The 22,202-nt window shown below is 45.7% G+C and overlaps 1 protein-coding gene across 1 annotated transcript in view; it reads right to left on the reverse strand.

Moving 5' to 3' along the window:
• FARS2 (phenylalanyl-tRNA synthetase 2, mitochondrial) overlaps window positions 1-22,202 on the reverse strand; it is a 1,707,987-nt gene that overhangs the window by 1,386,813 nt on the left and 298,972 nt on the right. Inside the window, exon 3 of the mRNA XM_086965030.1 lies at window positions 11,605-11,657. The gene's annotated coding sequence lies outside the window, so the exon portion shown is untranslated. The remainder of the gene's footprint in view (window positions 1-11,604; window positions 11,658-22,202) is intronic.

The raw sequence follows: 22,202 nt of genomic DNA on the forward strand, positions 1-22,202 counted from the left end.
ATAGCTCCCCTTTATGTTTGATGTAACACGTTTGTAGTGTTGCTAAACCCCACAGGTGGGATGGTCAAGATTAAGTACTGTGATAAGAAAGAGATGACTCAGTATAATGTGGATTACCAGCAAGTCATCAAAACGTTACCTATTTGTCCCTCTTCCTCGTCATAGTACTTACTCCTAGGAGAAAATACTGAATTCAAACAAACTGCCACAAAAGAAAAAACTGGAAGAAAAACACAGCAAAACTAGGATGCATAATCTCTGAGTTTGTTACCAAGAAGTTAATTGCGATATATAAGAAGAAAGAATGCAAGATAACACAGCTATGACGTTGAGTTCTCCAATATGAACCCTACAGTGAACGAAACAATTATGAGAGGAATTCCAAGTTGCGGCTTAAATTTATCAACCATGATCATCCCCACTTCCAACACCTGGCTTGCCACCATCCAGCGAAATGGATGAGCCATGAACAATCGATGGTGAAATAACTCCACATAACTCATGAGCTGTTTGGAATATTTCTACAGATCCACCCCCCCCTCCACCCCCCCCCCCCCCTCTGGGCTGAAATGGATGGCTTGAGACCCTTCTGAGCCATTACAAATGCAAAAAAACAAATCATCTTCCTTCCTAAACGGGGAGATAACTAGTAACAGTGGTTCATCTATAGATTGTAAGTAAGTAAATAATTTATTTGAGTAAACTACAAGTGGATACTGTGCAATACATCTGTACCCTTAGGCAATGAATGTTTAAAGACAGGCATGGACTATAAATACAATGATTGAACAGAACATAGACAGATGAATGCAAGATAATGTATACATTATTAATCACAAGTTTAATAATAAACAAAGTAAGTGCAACTGAGAGGTAGACATAACACAGTGCTCGATCGTCCTGGGCAGTACACCAAATACAACAATACATTAGACTACAAACAGGTGATAAACAAAATATATACTGTGGGGAGTACAGTATTTTTGACACATCTTTGAAAATTTATGGGACTCCATTTCTATTTGATACTAGTCAATGGCGTGTTGACTCATGTGGACAAATACTTAGGTCATCGTCAGGACAAACTAAGCTAGATGCATCTGTTGGGAACCTAATATATAAAAAACAGAAAAAGATTGCAGTTTTCCTATGAAAAGAATAGCAAGGAAATTACATATTGAAAAGAAAGGTCATGCAAGCTCACATAAGGTTTTCTAAATTAAAGCCAGAATCAGATGCATGACAACCCACTAGGCATAAATGAGGGATTGATTTTTAAGACGAAAGACTGCAGACACAATCTCAAATAAGGATCTTGGCATAATAATTCCCCCAATTAAAGTAAACACCTCACTGAGACCAAAAACATATTCCTGCAAGAAAATACAATAATGGAATTTCCTCCAAGAGATCACAAACCAGATATTAAGGGGTCTTAACCTTTTGACTTCTATGGACCCCCCACATAATCACAACTGGAACCCAGGGACCCCCAATGAATCATTATTGGAATCAGGAGATGCTCACTGAGTCATAAATGGAAGCGGGGACCCTAGCCTAAGCATTTTTTATGACATGAACCACAAAACAATACACAAAAAAACAGAAACAAGCATTCATCCAACCAGGGGCGTAGCTTCAGGGGGGGTGTTTGGGGTGTTACACCCTCCTAATAAATGTATTCTTTATTAGATAGTTGGGTACAGGAGCTTTCAGTCGGGTATGATAAGGTGTCTGTTGGATTTCACTTGGAATTTTTACATACTCACTTGGATAAAAAAGCATACACCTACACTCTCATCACTGTTTGGAAGATCTTAAAACATGGTTATTTTACCAAACACTTGTTTTAAGTATCCCTCACATTCGCACTCCTTTACCGTTCCCCTGGTTCTTAAGCCCCCCTCTGCTGTGCTTCCCATTTAATGATTAACATGATATGCTGGTGTGATTGTCGGAAAGTCTGAAGCTCACCCCCCCTTCCAAGTCTTACTGACCAAGCTACGCCAATGCATCCAACAAATACGCAAGTGATGAAATCTCTTCATTTAATTACCAAATAAATATTTTCATAGATCGAAATTTTAACTTTAATGGGAAGGCTGCAGCTTTCCTAAATTTACTTGAGGCCACTCATCATACATCCTACATCTTGTTTGATGCCATTGCACTACTCCCACGAATCAATTTTAGGGTACTACCTTCATTTTTACCATCCTATTTTACATTTTGCTTCTTTATTTATATACACTTTATTATTCAGCTAATAATATTAAATTATCTAAGCAGTTGCAGACCCCACAAGTAGGCTTCACAGACTGCCAGGCTACCCCGGCGCACAGGTTAAGATCCACTGTCATAGATTTTTCCAAGGCTGATAGAATAAGTTGATCACAGTCTATTCCACATTAAGGATAATCACTGACAGCCCCTCCTAGAAATTATCCCACAAAAATGTTAAGATTAGAGTAAGGCCACCAGTCAATGGGCAATTTCCTATATAATACTTATTTTTTAAAACAAAGCCTATAGACGACTGTCGCCCAGGCTGCTCTATTGTGAAAGAAACCTTCGGGGTCCTGCCTGATTTTTCGAAACCTTAAGTCTCAAACAGGCACATATCGTTTTCCAATAGTGATTCAAATGGCTGTCAGGTAGGAATGCGTTCTGCCTGACACCAAAAGAGAATCATCAGCATTGCTCCTGCTGCTTCCCTCCTCACTATCATTTCCACCCTGGAAAACGGAGGAAAGAGGGAAATTATGAGGTAGATGCCTAAGACACAAATAAGACAGGGGTCCACTTTCTATGAGTCAGGATCAGAGACATCAAACAAAACTAAACAATGATCACATTCTGCCTGGTAGACCACATGTTCAATAGGGGCACCCCACATCTCCTATAGGCTGTCCTTGGAACAAAGCTGCTAAATCTGTAATTACGCGGATACATGTTAAATTTAAGTCACATGATCCGGTTTGTTCTATCAAGTTTCATATACATCTGTTGAAGAACTTTCCATCAGTTTGACCGCTACATCTACTGATGATTTGATAATAATCTTCAATCACCTATTCCTGTTATTAACTTGTCTTTCTCATGATTTTCTGTGTTTTTGTGGTTTTATCTACTGTAAATAAAGTTTTTTTTAATAACTATACCCTGATACTTCGTCTTTATTTATTTAGCTCAAAAAAACACTTTCGAACCACCAACCATAGTAGTAAAACTGTTCATTGTTTATGGTATGGCCAACTCTCGTCAACTATCATGTCAAATACAAGACTTCTGCCGCCTTTAACTATTATTTACATTCAGTTAATGAGCATCCTCCTGCTCAGACTTTCTTTATTCACCTTGTTTTTGCTATTGCAAGATTCTGTGATCAGGTGTGAGCAAATAGAATTTACATTGTCAAAATTATTGGGCCGGTTCTATAGTACTTAGTGCGCGTGGCAAAGTAACTTAAACTTCGCTCTTTGGCACTTTGGCAACCAATGTAAAATCTACTCTCCAGGCAGGCAGATGCCGAGCTATATCTGTCCTTTTTGCAGATTTGTCTAGCAGCTGCATTCTGAGTTACCTGCAATCGTGAAAACAGATAGTCTGCCATGCCTAAGAACAGTGCATTCGCAAAGTCCATTCTACTAGCTATGAGAACCTGAACTATGGTTTTTCTCCGGTTGTCTGGAAACCTCTTAAAAAGTCTCCTTAACAATTTTAAAATGGGAAAACATTTGCCGCAGGTGGCCTTGACTTGCTCTTGCATGGAAAGTGAATCATCTACAAGAACTGTGAGATGTTTCACTACCTTCTTGGGCTCTGGTGCGATTCCTAATGGGGTGTGGCACCATGAGGAGTCCCAGATCAGATTTGCCCTCCCCCAGAAAGTAGGATCTCTGACTTCTCGGCGTCCAGTTTGAGGCAGTGCTTATCATCCAGTTTGCGGTCTCTGTTAACAATTGACCAGTTTATCTCTGGTGTCCTCATGTCTTTCTCCTGTAGCTATCATCGGCTGTGTATCATCTGAGTAAGAACAGATGTCGAATCCTCATTTCTTCACAATCCTAGCCGGGGGGAGGGGAACATGGACATAAAAAACTGTTGGGCTCAGCGATGAAGCCTGTGTGACTCCGCGTATGACTGTTTTTTGGGCAGGTCTTATAAGGGCCCAGCTGCAAAGTCCGAGTTCTGTTTCTTAAAAAGGAACTGCGCCATTTCAAGGTTTTAGAGTGGAGCCCACTTCTGCATTTCCCTTGATGAAATTACATCTTTTGCACTATGAACAACTCATCAATAGGGCAATCCTTGCAGCTTTTCGTTGCAATTTGCCACAGCCCCATCCTGCTCTCATATGGCTCTCTAGGCGGTCTAACACATTCATCTCTTCGGTTTGTTGTTGAAAGGAACAGGCCTGCCTTGATTCTAAACCTTGCAAGCTGTAGTTTGCAAATGTTTAACTGCTGATTTTAACCGTTGCACCCATACGCTACTCCTGCCAACTTCCAACTGATTATTGCTCATTCAGAGGTCTCCAATTCATCTAAGTAGCAGGCCTCTTATCCTGTGTTTGTCACACCGCAGGCACTCCTGCATTCAAGCGGTTAATAGATCTCGAAGAATCACTTCAGAGCCTCTAGGGGTATTAAAGATAGATGAGGCTCCAGTATACAGCCATTCTGTTAAATAATGGAAGCGGAGATGGGTAAAGTGCAAGCACTCAGTCACCGCCCCATACTGCCGCTGTGCAGCAGGAGTCGCAGCGGAGTGCGCGCGCATTCGGTTCTCTACACCGTTGACAAACAGGCAATGGTGCAGTGCTTCAGCCTCTGCAGTTTATGCTGGAAAAAAGATTCACCTTGAGTGCTTTGGTCTGTGTGTCAGCATTTTTTCTCAGTTATTGACTTAGGACGGAGGCAGTGGAAACTTGCAAAGCCTCCAGCTCACCTGGGCACAGGGCAACAAACACATGCAAGGTCCCTGAGGCTACAGGTCAATGAAATAGATTTCCGACTCCCTGCCCTTCTTCATGTTTATAGTTCCAGGACAAAATGATTGGAGCGCGGCTAGCTGGGAGGGGATCCAGATTGAATGGCAGGCCAGCTCTATCTCCTGCAAAGATGGCAACAGCAGGAGCGCCAAATGACTCTATGCTCAAGGGACAGCTTTTTGCTAGCAGCAGGGAACCTAGGATGTCTCTGCAGACAGCAGAGCAAAATAGGCTGCGCGCTTGAAGTCTAAATATCAGGATGGAAGCGTTCGCTGGGAGCCCAGAGACTTGTATTTCAGGCCCAGAATACTCTACGCCAAAAAACACGTGTTTGTTGCTCGCTAAAGTACCGTAACAAAATCTTAATCCGAGAACACAGGGCTCAATGTAGGAAAACTATTTGTATTTCGCAAAATCACAAAGTTTGCATTTCGCAAAATCACAAAGTTTGCAATTGCAAAAATATGTGCTACAATGTACAACATTTTTGCTGCCTCGCAAAAGTATTTCCGATTTACAAATTACGTTTTGTGACACTTTCCGAATGCAAATAGGAGAGGGGTGTGAATGGGGCGTCCATATTAGGTCATCGAATTGCACTGAAACGTATCAGTGTCAAGACTGCAATAGCAGATGCAAACCACTAATATATACAGACGTCCGAGTTGAGGTGGTAACTGACTCTCCCAAAAGTAGAAATCATGGAGTGTGGCCTCGGGGGGAAGCATACAGTGGTCAAGGAGACCACCACGGCCGTCGTCCCCCATGCTCTTTCTTCCAAATGAATATTTTTTTTAATTAAAAAAAGTTTCTTACAAATTAATATTTTTTTTTTTAAGGAGCCAGTGTTCCCTCGTGAATGGGCTGCTTTTCGAAAAGGAAATGTTGCCTTGGATGGATCACTTGCAATGCATAAGCTTATCCTCCTAAATACTTCTACTCTCACCCAAAACCATATCAGCTCCTACTAACAAATCAATGAACTCCCAAATCCTTGCCTTGCCCATCAGAGGTACAGTACACCACACAGTCTTGTTCGCAAGCACCATTCATCAGCTATGCATGGACGAGACCCAGTTACATTAAGTGGACAAGCATTGGCAAAGCCAATCGGTCTGGAGGTGTCTTCCAGTCTAAAATGAGAAGAACAGATATCTTGATATCAGGAGGGGCAGAGCCCAGCCAGTTTCTCAGCTGTTTCTTTCATTACCACCAACATTTTTGTTGTCAGATTTGTAAACATTTACCTTGCAACGCTCAGGAAGACTTCTCACTAATGCAAAACAACCATAGAGTTGAGACATGGGTATCTATAGTGATGGGACAGATGGACTACTGTAAAATAGTACATATAAGCATCCCTAAAAAAGCGTATGGATGGACTGCAAAGAAACAAAATGATCTGGCCAAATTTGGCCACAATCTTCGAAAACTTGACCATGCAAAAACCGCCTCGAAAGCGGTCTACGGAGTGCCAGTAGAGTGAAGTGTAAAAAGGGGAACACTTAGCATCAGTCTCAAGGTCAATTAAAGAATGAATCCTAGGTGGAAAGTTGTGACTTTAATTACGAGGTGCTATTTTCTCCATAGGGAAGTCTGAGTGTAAGTAACTCGTTTGCTGTTTTGAACGGGTAATATATTTTTAGCATTTTATTAGGTTGCGTTGTAACTGAAATATGCAGTAATCAAATAGACTCATGACAATGCACTGTAGTAATTGCAAACTGAATGCCTTGGATCCAGCAGTCTATGATGTTATTACACTTACAACCATAAACATGTATGAGAACACTACAAAACATCAAACAACAACGAGTGGAACAGTGGAGCAGTAGCCTCCTAAATATTGCTACAACATCACCCCAAAAAAACAATCATAAGTTCAGAGCTGCAGGTAAGGGCCAAAAATTCAGCATATTTAGATGCTCATCAATATGTGACAGCTTCATGGAGGGCAATAACAGAGGAAGTGCACAGCAGAAAAAAGAACTCCTCATCCTAGTAGCACATCCATACAATAGATGACACAAATTGTGTGATTCTAGATTGCCAGGGGCTGAGTTCACATGTGCAAATGGTGTGCCTTCTTACTCACAACCACACAACGGGGATTATTCAGAGTTTACTAGATGCAACATGTGCCAAACATTAGCATATGTCCCACGGGTCCCATTTAGATCATATATCTGGGAATACACTCAAAAGAGGGCATACACAACAACTGCCAATTTCTGACAGACGTTGTGCATCGGACAAAAACTCAAAATCAAAACATACGTTTTACAGGATATAACATACTGGCGTAGACGTACTGGTCAACAAAGTTGTTCCTCAAATCCTGAATGTCCCTCATTTACAGTGTCCGAATCCCATCTTTGTCACCGGTGTCCCCTCCTGCCCTTCTCAGAATCATGGGCTGAAAGCTCCTGTCTGGATTCATCTCCATTCTTAAGGAAGCCTTATTTGAGTCTTCAATTTTTTGGCAACTTCAGCAGATCCCATCGAGCCTAACAGACTGATGCTGTGGAATGGTGTGGCTCACTGGTTAGAGGCGGCAGACCCGGGAGCAGAAGTCGGCCGGGACCAGGGTTCAATTCCCGACGCGGCAGGGTCGTGGACTTGGGTCAGCGGACTCGATAATTCTCGCTTCGGTGCCTACTCTAATCAGGGGTCCCACTCAGCAACTCTGGGCATTAGCTTGCCTAATCTCCACAACGGCCCTATCAACGCCGGGGATGCCTGGCTCCACCTTGGGGACTCCCAGCAGGGACCATCCCACAGGGAAAGCCAGGACGGGTTCCCCAGCGTTATACAGCGCCAAGAAACCTACGGGTAGCAGTGCGCTTTACAAGCTCAAACATTATTATTATTATTATTATTCCCACTCTCCTGCAATTTTCAAATATCTTTAATTCACCCTCTAGAATCTAAGTTGTAATAAAACTCACTGATGTTGGTTAAAGACACATGATACTCATGCTACTGGGTCGTGAAAGCCCCCCCATAGCAGTTCTCTTCTCCAAATACTTTATTGCAATTTTTGCCCGCAGTCTATGGCCAACATGGCATGCACTGTACTTCTGAAAACAGTGATTATAGTCTGCACATTCCCGACTTTTTATGTAAGCTGTACAATGGTGCCATTGGCAGGCCTGGACAGGAGATGAATCCATCCATCACTCTCATCCTTCTGCTTCCTCACTGAAGGATGTTGGGCAGTTGTAGCCCTCTAATGGTGCTGTGACTTTGGCTTTTTTGCAGGCAAAGATGTGTCCCCTGTGGGGCTTCTTTTGTGGGATATGTCAATTGCCTCCAGTACATAGAATAGAAGTTACAATTCTGACTGGGCCTCTTTCTCCACCAAGAGCGAACAGCTACAATTCGATGAGGTTGCATCCACCGGACCGTGTACCACCAACAGATGTGCAGCCTGGCACTATCTCCAGCTCCTCTCTTCCCAACCAAGGTAACTAGCCCTGCGATCTTGTATAGTGAAATAAGTAGCGGGCTCTCCCACACAGCATTGTGGATGTCTTTTTATTCCACTAGAAGTGCCATGCTGCAAAGTCCAGGATTACTTACTCAGATGGGGGGTCACTGAAGTTAAAGGCATCAGTAGTGTCCTCCCAATAGTTTACATTGCTATTCCACAGCTGACACTATGGGGCCTATTAGGATGGCGGGTGGACTTTTGTCTGCACGCCACTGGCCGTCAGTGGTATGGCAGTTCTGCACCGGCAATTTGGATGCCAATGCCACGGTGGCAGCGGCATCCCCCATTCCCAGCATTGTGGTGGGCGGTGCACACAGCACCGCCCGCCACAATGCTGGGAATGCACGTTGTGCATTGGCATGCACAAGGTGACAGGCACCGTGCGGTGCCTGCCACCTTGTCTATGCCAATGCAGGGGGGTACCATAGGTACCCCCCATGTGCACCCCCCACACCCCCAACATCCTGGGGGCCCGCAACGGCCCCCCGAATGACTTACCGTGGCAGCGAAAGGTTGCTTCCCGCCTGCAAGGTAATATGGATGGCGGACTCTTGCAGACACTGCCACCATATTCAACCCTTTTCCGCCTGGTCGACTCATCAACCGGACGGAAAAGCGGTGGACGGACTTCCCGTCCGTCCCGGTACACCCGCCATCATAATATGGCGGGGGAAATGGGAGGCGGGCGGGAGATAATGTCGGGCGGATCGCCACCACTATGCAGGCGGTGGCGATCCGCCCGACATTACAATAAATCCCTATGTATTTATTATCTTGCCCATGTCCCATTTCAGACTATACTGGTCAAACAGCGAGTGCTGCGAGAGAAAAAAGAGAGAGTTTGTTTTTACCATGTGGGGATAATCCACAGAGCTTTATCTTTTTGACTATTCCCCCCTAGGAAGATGGCCCCAAACTCTTTGGTGGAATCTCAGATCGAGTTTGGTAACTCGCCCTATCTAGACCTTAAATCAAAAGCTATTGTGTATCTTGAAGACATCCAAAATGTTTCTCTTAGGATTGTGTTGAGTCTAAAAAAAAACCACCAAGTTTCGGGACATCTCGACTCCTGCACTGGCTACCGGTGGATAACAGAATCTTTTTGTAAAATCTGCCTGACTAAAGCACTGTTGCAGCATTTTATACAGGCTAGGTTCTACACTTTGTTTGTCTAAATTCAGTATATATGTCCCAAGCACAACTCCTGCTTGTGTTGCCCACATTTAAGCAAAACAGATATGCTGAACGCAGTTTTTGAGTGTGAGGCACAATAATGTCTAATCCAATCATTAGTGATATCAGGGAAGAACAGGTCTCTCTACAATCCTGGACAAATTGAAAGACTTTATTGAGTAGTCTGTAATCAGTTGCATTTGCTAGTAATACCACGCTCTCGCCCCTATGTTTTATCTTCAGTGCCAAGAGATTCTTTTAAAGTGGGCGCTGTGTTTTAAAAATGTCCAGAAAAATAATAATAATACCTGAGATGGAGGCACGTTTCCACCATCTCCGTTTCCTCACAAAATGGGTATTTTCAATTTTTCATTCACTAAGTGAGATATCATTGGCTTGTCAACTCTTTCTCCTTGAACTCTAAATGTGCTCCTTAAGGACTTCAAATCACCATCTCCTTCAAATCTTTCATATAAAATACTTTCCTATTCTTCTTCCCCACAACAACACTTCTTGCCAAAATAACAATTAAAAGGATTACAGCTGTGACTTGCAAAAACTCAAATAAAATATGCAACACTTTCACCATACACCTGCCTGCAGATACTTAAAAAAGCACTACGGTCTGGTGTAATAACTCTTCAGCTCTACATGGGGGCACCCACTAAAGCCAAGTTACAAGCATATGTTGTGTAGGGAGGGGATTTAGGGAGCCTGGTGCTTGAGATTAGTTCTGTCAAGCAAATCAAACGTCACTTCCGGTTTCAATAGGTGGACAGGAAATGAGACGGGCAAAGAGGATTCTAGTGCAGGGTAGTACAGGGAAAGCACGGTGAAAGATAAGCAGCCCTTGAAGTAGAGGAAAAGTAAAACAGAAAGGCTAAATATGGCAAAGTACAAGTTAGTAAGAAGAACTGTGTCTGTATCATCCTTAATGTGCATACAGAACAAAGCCGACCATTATTCTTAATTTTGTCAGATAAGGATGTGTTATTCCCCCTGAATAACTACTAAAAGTTCTCTACTAACAATAGTTCCAGTTTCCTTGATACATGTACCAAACAAAGTATGACACGATGTTCTAATCAGGCAATGAAGACTCTTGATTACAGCCAGTTTGTAGATTTATTAATGATACGCTGGACCATAAGAGCAGGGCGGCTGTAGCTACAGAGAAAGGCTGGCAACTGACACATATAGAACATTCAGTAAAGAACACATTCACAAAGACATTCTATATGAATAAGATTCTAAAACAAACCCAAGCTACTACATGGGTCTTCCCTAATAATAAACAAAACTCTAAAATAAACCAAAGTTACTACAAGGATCTTCCTTTATCAAAAAGACAAAATGGAAAATTGACATAAGCAAAATTAAAAAAAGGTAAAAACAACAATAAAAATAACAAAGATTGCATGTTGTCCTAAAGGAAAGAATTAAACACTAATAATGAGATAAAAATATACAAAGAGTATTTATCACTTCCTGTATCTAAGAGGAATATGTTGAACACGCATGCTACGCCTCAAAGTATCACTCCTGTTACAGTCTAGGTTTGCAACATTGTCACTATCTATACAAGACTTAGAACTCCCAGGATGATCTCCATTATTCACAAGAGTCACAAAATTCTAAAACAAACCCAAGCTACTACACACACCATTCGAAGCATGCGGTTGACATAGTGGCCTCACTGAGTAATCAGCAATGCAGTAACATTTAAGCTGCCCCTGTGCAAAGGCCAGTTTACTCAGTGCCTTGGACGTCACAAAACCTCCTACTTTCAGGTCAAAAATAAAATTGTGGTTAAGTGCAAATAAATACAAAAATAATGATTTTTTTAAACCACACAATTAGACTTGCTGTATCAAAGAAAAATACATTCTACCTTATGAATACATTTGTGTTGAAGAAAAACACTGCAACCTTACAGTGAGTTACTTACTTGATAAAGGTCTGTTAGGAGCTTTGGAGAAGACAAAACCTGGGGCTAACAAGCTGCAAAATAAAAAAATAAAAAAATTTGTAAAGCTCTACAATGCAAATTACCATAAGCTCTGTTCTTGGTTACCTTACAGCTATAACTGCTGACAGGTTGCCAGCTTTCCATCAGTTGCATGTGGCCTGCAGACATAGCTAATGGAGGGAAAGGCAGTGATGCAATGCTCGGGGAAATCCCTTGGTAGACAAACGCTGTATCAAAAGAAACTGTCGAATATTTATTCCAAATCACCCTTCATCTGCTCCACTGTTTCTTCAGGCGCTATCCCTGGCAGGGCCAACAGACTGTGCTCATATCCCGTCTGCTTCAGTGTTTCAATCCATGTAAATGAATTGCATGTGTCTATGAACTGGATGCGAGTCAACATTTGTGGCTAGGGAAGGACATTTTTCACAACACTAGGATTTTCCCATTTCACTTCCTCGTGTTCTTTGCTGAAAACTACGATAGGACGTGTTGGGGACCTTCGCGCGGCCAACCTCCCTCCCCCCAGATAAGGGTATGGCATTTTGATCAATGAAAGCTCACACAGATTGAATACTACTGCTCAAGAGAAAGTGGTAAAAACACACTTTGCCCTCAGTCCTTAAAGCATCATTTGTCATTGTCAACAAAGACAAGAAAGGGACTCGTAGGCATAGCAAAGGGTGCTTTAGGCCTTAAAGCAAACAAGGGAAACGAGTCCACCTCTCTGATGGTTGAGCAGTAAAAGAAAGGAGAAATCAGGGTGCTTTGGACCCCTAAGCCCGGGAACCACTGCACCTGCAGCACTTATGATGGCTATGCCCCTGAAAGTGCTTAAAACCGCTAAATTATATTAAGGTGGGATGAATAACTGAACATTTTCCTACTATTTATAACTTAAATGTATGCATTTACGGCACTTTTAAACTACAGAGGTGAAGCTTCACTGCTTAGAATCTGAGAAAATCCATAAAACAAACGCATCATTGCGCATCGCATACATACTGGTTTCTAAATGAAATTAAAGCATTCCCAAATGTTCTTATATGTTGGGTGTTGCAAATGGGCGAGGTACCAGCTGCTGAAACTGTTCTATACGTGCAGGAAAAGGAGTTTTTTGTTTTTTAAAGAAAAGAGTGTTTCGTATCAAACAATTTTTAGATTGCTGCTTGATTTTTTCCATTTGAAAAGCACTCTCTCTACCGCTCTGTTTGGGCCCTATTTCGACCACCCAGTCTTGTCGCACAATATCACCCACAATATTTAAAGCTCTTTAGTCACTTCCTTAATAAAGATTCCCAAGATTATTCCTGACAAGATGCTGTGAGGAATGGTGCAAGAAGCTAAGAATGATGCTGGGGGAGTGTTCTGTAAGACTGCTTTGTGATTGGGTAAAAAGGAAGAGGTATGCACTGGAATGGAGTTTTCATTACACTATCGGTTGTTTTCACTGGTGGCAGACTAGTGCTGTGAAAAATGATGTACATTTGTACAGAAAGCGGTTTCAGGTGGGCATTTCTTGCAGTGTCTATCAGAGCCACATCAGTGCATGGCTGGCTAAAAGGAACGTTCTCATTTTCAAAAAAAACTTTGTGTGTTACACCCCTTGCGCCATTACATTAATTAACTGCATGAAAGCCGTTGTCAGTAAAAGAATAAACAGATACAAATATCTGCGCATGGTCAAAGAAATAAATGAACCTCCTCTAGCGGTTACATATGTGTGTGGAACACACAAAAAAGGGCCTTATAAACATCTTATTGGTGTATTGCATTGTAACAGAATGGAAATTAACATGTGTCACATTGTCATGTATTTTTCATGTTGTGAAACAGCAAGATGCATTTAATTAGCTCAAAAGCAGCAATAAGAAAATCAGCAAATAGTTAGCTGGTGTGCTTCAAGAATGCTGGAAATCTTGTTTTCATTGAACCAATATGCACATTCTAGAAAAGGCAGACTTCATTTGCTTCAGTGTACCAGCACATTTGAGAGCAATGATTTGTAAAGGGAAAATCCAGAACTGGATACACAAATGCTTATTGTAGACTGTATGATCCGGCAAACCAACCTGTGTTATATATTAGTAGTAAACAAATGAATACATATTTATGAACACAGCGAAGAGGCCAAAGATGGAATGAACACGGAAAGAGCACTTCAAAGTTAACAGCAGGTGATCATTTCAAAGAGGGAAATAATTGAATGGGCATGGAGACCAAGGTATTCCATCACCCAGTACTAGTGATTTCTGTAAGAAGAGGTCAAAGATTGATAATGCATTGAAACCAATCTTTCTTCTACCTCACATTTGATTTTGTCAGGAAAGGGTCAACATATTAAGCAGACGTGAAACCTGCATCCATGTATCCCATCTTCCTTCTTTCTGCAAGTTCGACCCCTTGTTCTTCTGTGCTCTCTGCTTTTATCTGTGTTGCGTGGGACTGTTTGTATGACCACATGTGTGTTGTTTAAGTGTTGGTTTGTATAGAACGCTAACCTCACTCTTCCTGGCTTCTCCAACCATATCTCTAAAAGTCAACATTACTAACGTATTCCCTCTCCTGCAGTCTGATTTCCCGTCCTGTTTTCTTCTTGCTAACCAGACACTTAAAGTCGAACGCTCAATTTTGATAGAGATCAGGGGCGGCTCTAGGCGCATGGCGGCCCTGGGCAGGGAGCGTAGGTAGGGGGCCCCCGGAGGAACGCAGGCCCAGAGGCTAGTGAAGAGGGGGGGGGCAGGGTTTTTGGAAGTGGAACAGAGCCGGAGGCCGCCAAATCCCTACCAGGGGTCGCCATGCACATATGTATCCATCCTCGGAGGATTATTATATTAAGGATATATATTGGCGTGGCGGCCCCTGGGGTTTGGCGGCCCTGTGCAGGTGCACAGCTTGCACATGCCTAAGACCGCCCCTGTAGAGATCATCCATCAGAAGTCTCTGTCCTGATTCCCTGGCTCCTACTCTCTTCTTTCCACTGTTTTGTCACATTTAGTGCTTCTAGATTGGCTACATTAGAGCATCATAAAGCACTATACAAGCAGCCATATACTGCAACCCATGTTTTGGCATCTCAACAGTTTCCTCTATAGGGAGATTTTAACTTTTACGGGGAGAATTCCCGAATGTGGAGGTCGCACAGCTTACCTCTGATTTAGCCATACTTGGCCTGCACTATAAAGCAATGGACCCACTCATGTTGCGCAGCATACTCTAGATCTAATCTTTACGAATTCCGTAACCTTGACTGTGAAGCTCCCCTACCTCTATTCTGGATGGGCCACACATTAATCTGTTTCCATATCCGTAAGAAAATGCGACAGAAAATACAAAAAAAGCCAATAAAAACGTGGCAAGACATTGGCGAAAAGTCAACCCTGACTCTTTTGTTGAGGAGTTTGAGTTTACTGTTACGTCTGTAGATTTAGACGTGGAGCAAGCACTATTAGCTTATCATAGAGCCTTAAATTCAGCGCTTGATAAGGTAGATCCTTTAAAACCTTGTCCCATATCTAAACATGGTTCCCATGTGCCTTGGTTTACATCAGAACTGAAAGCAGAGAAAGCCTCCTGCAAAAATTGGGGATGGTGGCGTCTAACCAACAATTTACTCGATAAGGAGGGCTATAGAGCATCCTTAACAATGTACTATCGTAATGTCAAAAAAGTCCAGAAGTCCCACATTTCCAATAAAATCAACCAGACCAATAACTCTTCTAAAGAGTAATTTAAAGTGCTTAACGCTTTTATATACCCCTTTGCTTGTTCTCAAGAAACACACACATCGCAAGCACTATGTCATTCTCTTGCTAATCACTTTGAAGATAAAATAAAAAAAGTCTATCAGAATTTTCCCACCGCAGCGGATCTGGCACATGAGAAATCTAATTCCAAGTCTTTCTCCTCTAATGGTGCCCTGAGCTTAGGGAAGTTCAGTGTCTTCTTGCCTGAATTAATTCAGAAAGGGCTTGCATCACTTAAATCAGGATCTCATCTAGATCTCTGTCCCCCTGGATCTCTGCTGTCCTATCTAATCAGCTTGCCTCTGCTATATGCCCTTTATTTACTCAATCAGTTAATACCGGAAAAATTCCCTCGGCTTGGAAAGCAGCTCAGGTCATACCCATTCAAACATAGGCCAATATGGAACCCACTAATCTCACCTTCTATCTCACTGCTTCCTTTATTGAGCAACCTGCTGGAAGGACAAATAAATAAAGAACTTGTGGATTATCTAGAGGTCACTAAGCTTCTGGGCCCATCACAATCTGGGTTCAGACCTTTTCACAGCGCTGAGACAGTCTTAGTAGTGGTCACTGACCAAATAAGATGCTCCCTTGATGCCAATACTTCATCCTTGCTCGTGCTGCTGGACTTGTACGCAGCATTTGATATAGTGTCTCATCTTAGGCTGCTTCAAAGGCTGCAGGAGTTCAGAATCCATGGCACAGTGTGACAATTGTTCAGTGATTTCCTAACCAGAACTCAAACTGTCCCTCTAGGTTCATACATATCGCGTACCATGATGCTGGACAAGGCGATGCTCCAGCGCTCCTGTCTTAGCCCACACTCTTTAACATAAATGTTACCCCCCTTGCCAATACAATAATGCAGCTCGTGTCATTCGCAATCTTCCTGCTGGCGCTGCATCCACACCCCTTCTATGCTCACTTCATTGGTTGCCAGTCCAGAAAAGATTTATCTTCAAAATTTGCTGCTTGACACACAATTCTCTGATAGGGAAATGTCCTAGTTTTCACTTTGTGGGCACATGTCCTAGCTCCTTTTCTTTGAAGCTCACCTATTATTGCCCAGTCAGACTTCTAAGAACGAGTGACAAAGCTCTGCTCATTGCCCCACGGGTCAGAAGGTCCCGTTCACCGGGCAGGTCTTCCTCTTACCTAGCCCCTCTTTACCGGAAAGAGCTACCTCTCTATATTCGAATATGCACTGATCATGCTAAATTCAGAACATTTTCCAAGACAGTGCTGTTTTAGCTTAGCAGTTTCTTCTTTGCATATGATCTGCTCTGCGCCGAGATACCCCTCCGCGGGTGATTCGTGCACATAGAAATGAAATCAACATAACATAACCAACATAAGTCGCCTTTCAGTTTGTGTGTATGGGTGTCTGCCTCTCATGTGGTCTATGAGTATGGGTGCATATAGGTTTATCTGCATAGGTGCCTGTCATCTAGTGCATGGATAGCTGTGGGTGTGCAGATCTCTGCATGCACGAACATCTGTAGGTATGTTGCTCTATAGGCATGTATTCATCATCTATGTCAACGTATGGATGGATACATTATATCAGGCTGCGTGCATGCATTACACAAGAGTCAACATTTTTGGCTAGGAAAATGCTTGCTTTGTGTTATTGTCTCAAAAAGAAAACACGTTTTGGAAAAGCCAATAGGTCTGAGTTTAATGTGCTAATACTTGCAGTTTAGCACATTTGACAAAGACTATGGGAGGGGGCAAGCAAAAGCATAAAGTGAGAGGTATAGTTGAAAAGTGAGCCTTAATGTGGTTCAGTACAAGCACTCAAATGGAAACTTAAGGATACAACCAAACAGCCAATAGCAAAAAGCGAAAGATGAAAACTCCTCTGCCAAGACTTTTTTTTTAAAATATATTTTTATTGCAGAATTATAAACCACAGGATACAATTAATCAGCCAGTACACTTGTGAGATCCCCCATCCAATAAGAATTCCCAGTCGTACACAGCCATTCAGCCCGCATCCCGGAGGCCGGGTGGCATATTACTTCGTTCAAGAGGAACACATCACAGTGCTCGTCCCATAGGGACCCTGGTTGAAAGATCGTTTTGCGTATCTGCTTTTACCCCCCCACCCGCAACAACACTCCCGTCAGCCATCGCAGATATAATCAGTGATATCGCCCTTGTCGGGACCTGCCCTAGGCGCTCTGGGTCGTCACACCTGGCCGCACTACCCAGCCCTTCCACACTCCACATAATACCCACCGTCCCAGTAGATCCAAGGCCCTAACAAGCGACCATCTAATGGCTTCCGGCCCTCCCCAAACACCCTTCAACCAGCCCCCCCAAAACCCCCCCTCCCCTGGCAACTGCTAAGGTGTGTGCCTCGTCCTGTCGAATTGGATGGGTCCACTACAGTGCGTGGTACCATACTTCTGTGTTCGCCCCGCGGTGTCCAGCGGCTTAGTTCTCGCCATCCTCATCCTCTACCAAAGAATCACGCAAAGCCTGTACCACTAACTCCCATGCACGCGCCGCATCCAATGCCCTCTCATTCCCCAATTTTACAGCTTGCTTCATCCGGAGCACACTCTCGCAGTCAGACCACCGCAGCAGCTCATTCTTCCATCTACGCAGTGAGGGTCCCCCCCTGGACTTCCAATGCCACGATATTTCCCTCTGTGCCAATATCAGGCCCAGGTCTATGAATTTGCTCGTCACCTTGGTGCGTTTAGTATGCGGGAACCAGAGCAGTAGGCACGCCGCCATATCGAATTCCACCTCCCTGTCAGTCACTTCATTCAGAAGTTCCCCTACCTCCGCCCAATAGGTCCCCAGCTGTGGGCACCCCCAAAACAAGTGGTCCATATCCGCTCCCGGGGACGAACACCGTGGGCAACAGGCATCCGGCACCTGAAAGTACCGCTGTAATTTCTCTGGTGTCAAGTAAGCCCTATGAAGCACATAGAAATGAACCTGCTAAAAGCGCGCATTTCTAGTGCCCTTCCACGTGCGCCGCAGGATGTGGCCCCATGCCGTATCCGGTATGGGCCGGCCTACGCTCACCTCCCATTTAGCCTTAAGCCCTTGGAGTGGTTCCAGCCCCTCGTTCAGCATCCTATTATGGAGGCACGTCACAGCTTTGAACGTACCAGCCGCCATCACCACATATTGGCACGCCATAGTCGTCGTGGGTTCCATGAGCCCCCCTTTCCAGTGCTTTTGTATGGCAGCCACTACTGCCGCGTGTAGGAGGAAGCCCCCATCAGGCAGCCCGAACTGGTCCCGGAGCACTTCGAACGGCGCCAAAGCCCCGTCTATGTATCTGCAGTCCCGCCTCTTCCCAGTCCAGCAACGGGGACCAATCTCCTCCGTGCGGCAAAGCCGTCAACATCCCGAGCGGGATCTCCGGGGCATAAGGCCGCGGTGCCCTCGCTCTCCGAAGGCTCCTCTGCCAGCACAGCCGGAGCGTCCGCTCTTCCATGGAAAGGGCCCGTAGCTCGAGCCTCTGCTGCATGATGATGTAGGACAGCACGTGGCGTTGTATTCCCCGATCCCGGTCCTCCTCCGGGCCCCGGAACACCCTGGCTACGTTCTGTGTAAGGACCTGCAACTGCGCCGCAAGATAGTACAGCTCGAGGTCGGGCACAGCCATGCCCCCTTCTATCTTGGGGCGAAGTAGCGTGCTCAGGGCCACTCTACGGCGGCCAGGCCCCCATAGAAAGCCAATTATCATTGACCGCAGTTCTCTAAACACCCCCTGGGGAATCCAGACAGGCAGCGTTCGGAAATAATAGAGGAAGCGGGGGAGCGCCACCATTTTCAGCAGTGCAATCCTGCCCAGGACTGTCAGCGGGAGGGTCGACCAGAAAGACAAGCTGCCCCGCAGCGCCCGGACACAGCGGCCAACGTTGCCCTCCAATAGGTCCGCAGTCGCGTGGTAAATGCGGACACCCAAATAGGTGATGAAAGAGGGTTCCCATACCACACCCAAATCGCTGCTAGGGACTGGCGATCCCGCTCGCAGCGGGAACACACAAGTCTTCGCCCAATTAACCTTAAGGCCCGACAGCCGGCCGAACTCAGACAACAGATCCATCGCTCCGACCAGCGCCCCCGAGGTGGCAGCTAGGTACAGGAGCAAGTCATCCGCATATAGCGATATATAATGCCACTGCCCGCCGCTGACTATCCCCGCGTATCGGTCACCTGACCTCGCATGGACCGCCAAGGGTTCCATCGTCAGGGCAAACAATAGGGGGGAGAGAGAACATCCCTGTCGTGTTCCCCTGCCCACCGGGTACGCCGCAGACACCAGGCCGCCCAATCGTACTCTCGCCGTCGCCGAGGTATATAAGACCCTCATCCACCTTCGAAACCCCTCGCCCATGCCAAACCTCTCTAACACTCCATCCAGGAAAGACCATTCCAAACTATCAAAGGCCTTCTCGATGTCCACAGACAGAACCGCCGGGGCTCCCTCCCCGTCCAAGATGGCGTCCATTATTCCCACCAGGCGGCGGACGTTCAGTGCCGTGCTCCTCGTGGGTATAAACCCGGCCTGGTCCCTGTGTACCAGGCCCATCATATGCGGGGCCAGCCTGGTGGCCAGGATTCGGCTCAGGATCTTATAATCCACCGTCAGCATGGACAGCGGGCGATAAGACCTCACATCCGCGGGATCCCGGCCAGGCTTGAGGAGCGGTACAATCAAGGCCTCCCGCATGGACCCAGGCAATGCCCCCGTCTCGAAAGCTTCCGCATACACCACCAGCAGCCTGGGCGCCAAGCTGTCCACATATTGTTGATAGAATTCTATCGGCAGTCTGTCCACCCCGGGCGTCTTGTTGCGGGCCATATGTTTGACGGCCACCCGTATTTCCGTGAGCGTGATCGGGCTACCCAGCTCCCTCGCGTCTTCCTCGTCCAGGACCGGAAGCTGCCTCTCCCCCAAGTATTCTGCGATGTCCTGAACCCCCACTCCCAGCTGACTCTGGTATAATTCCTCATAATACCCCCTAAATCGTTCCAATACCGCCGCCTGGGAGTACACCATCTCTCCCTGCGCATTATTAATGCTGAGGATCGGGCAGCCCCTAAGTTCCGGGTTAGCTAGTCTGGCCAAGAGGGTACCCACCTTGTCCCTTTCTGCATGTGCTCTGATGATGTACTGCCTATAGTCATAACACCTTAAACGTTCCGTCTCGGTGGCAACCACTTCTTTCGCTTCCAACAACTGGGCCTGTAGATCTGGCCTAGCCGGCCTGCGGCGCTCCAGGTCCCTCAAAGTTTCTTCCGCTTTCATTAGGTCATTCAGCACAGTCGTGCGAGCATTCGAGAACCTACCCAAACACACCCCTCTCACCACCACTTTCATTGCATCCCATTCAGTGGACCTACTCGTAGCCGTGCCCTCATTCACTCCGAAATAACTATCAATGCCTTGCCGGACCGCGTCGCTGAACACAGAATCCTCAAGCGTCTCCGGCCGAAGCCGCCATGTTGGTATCACTGAGCGCTCTCTCTGCCACTGAATGTGCACCAATAGTGGGTTATGATCGGATATAGTTCTAGCCAGGTACTCCGCATGGGAAATCAATGGGGCTAGGGATCCCCCGCAGAGCACCAAATCTATCCTGACATGCAGATCATGGAGAGCGGAATAAAAGGAATAATCCCTGGCTCCCCTGTGCCGCTCCCTCCAGACATCCAACAACCCCCATCGTTCCTGCCAGTCCTTCCTGTGCGCGGCCAGCCTGCGCACCGGAGAGTCTACTAGGGGGGGTTGGGACCTATCCAGAGCAACATCCGTGATCGAGTTGAAGTCCCCCCCTAACACTATCGGACCCGCCAGGAAAGAGGCCAAGGACCCCGAGAGACTATCAAAGTATCGGCCTTGGTCAGTGTTCGGTGCATAGACAGCAGAAAACCACATCCCGTCCATATAACCTCCCCTCCACCGCCACAAACCTGCCATCCGGATCTACTACTTGATTCAGCACTTGAAAGGGTATCCCCGCCCTCACCCAGATCAACACCCCCCTGGCATACGCTGAGTAAGTGGTGCCAAACACCTGGCCCCGCCATCTTTTCTGCAAGGCAGCGCACTCTTTTTTAGTGAGATGAGTCTCCTGGAGCATAGCAATCTGAACCCCCCTGCGTACCAGATATGCATGTACTTTGTGACGTTTCACCATAGTCCGCAGCCCCCGGACATTCCACGTTAGGCATTTCAAATTAGGTAATGTCCCCATTCCAACCTCGTACAGTCCGGTTCAAATAACGAAGGTCCATGGCCCCCCCGATGCAGTTGCCCCCCCCGAACATTCCCAAAACTGAAACACTTCCCAAACCCCACTCCCCAGGACAGAGCACACGAACCCAATGGCCGCCCCCATCCAAACCTTGAACCAACTTCTCGCACTCTTACCCTGTGGTCTCCACCACAGTCGGCCTTAAGGGCCCAAGGGGGGTGAGTCGCCGCCGACCCCAGCTAGCGGAGCCCGCGCCCCGCACCTTCATCCCCTCCAAAGCACACAGCTCCCCCTCCCGGCAACCCGCCCTCCATCAACAGGATATCACCCTACCATGAAGTCCCAATTCTATCTCAGCCGCAGAAAATACCATCCGATGTCTGTGGGGTTACTATCGGCCCCTTCGAGCTTTCCGCCTCTGAAAGTTCCTCTCCCGTCCTGCTGCCTTCCCCTCCCGAGTCCGTTTCTGCCCGTTCACTGTTCTGTTGCGACCCTGTAATGGCCGCCGTCGCTGCGAGCGCATCCCTCTTCTCCGCCGCCATTTGAGCTTCCCGTTTCTCCCGCTGGCGCCTGTTGCGGGATCTGATGCGTTGTGACT

This window comes from Lissotriton vulgaris, chromosome 4_1 (assembly GCF_964263255.1).
Source record: "Lissotriton vulgaris chromosome 4_1, aLisVul1.2, whole genome shotgun sequence".
In the NCBI taxonomy this organism is placed as follows: Eukaryota; Metazoa; Chordata; class Amphibia; order Caudata; family Salamandridae; genus Lissotriton; species Lissotriton vulgaris.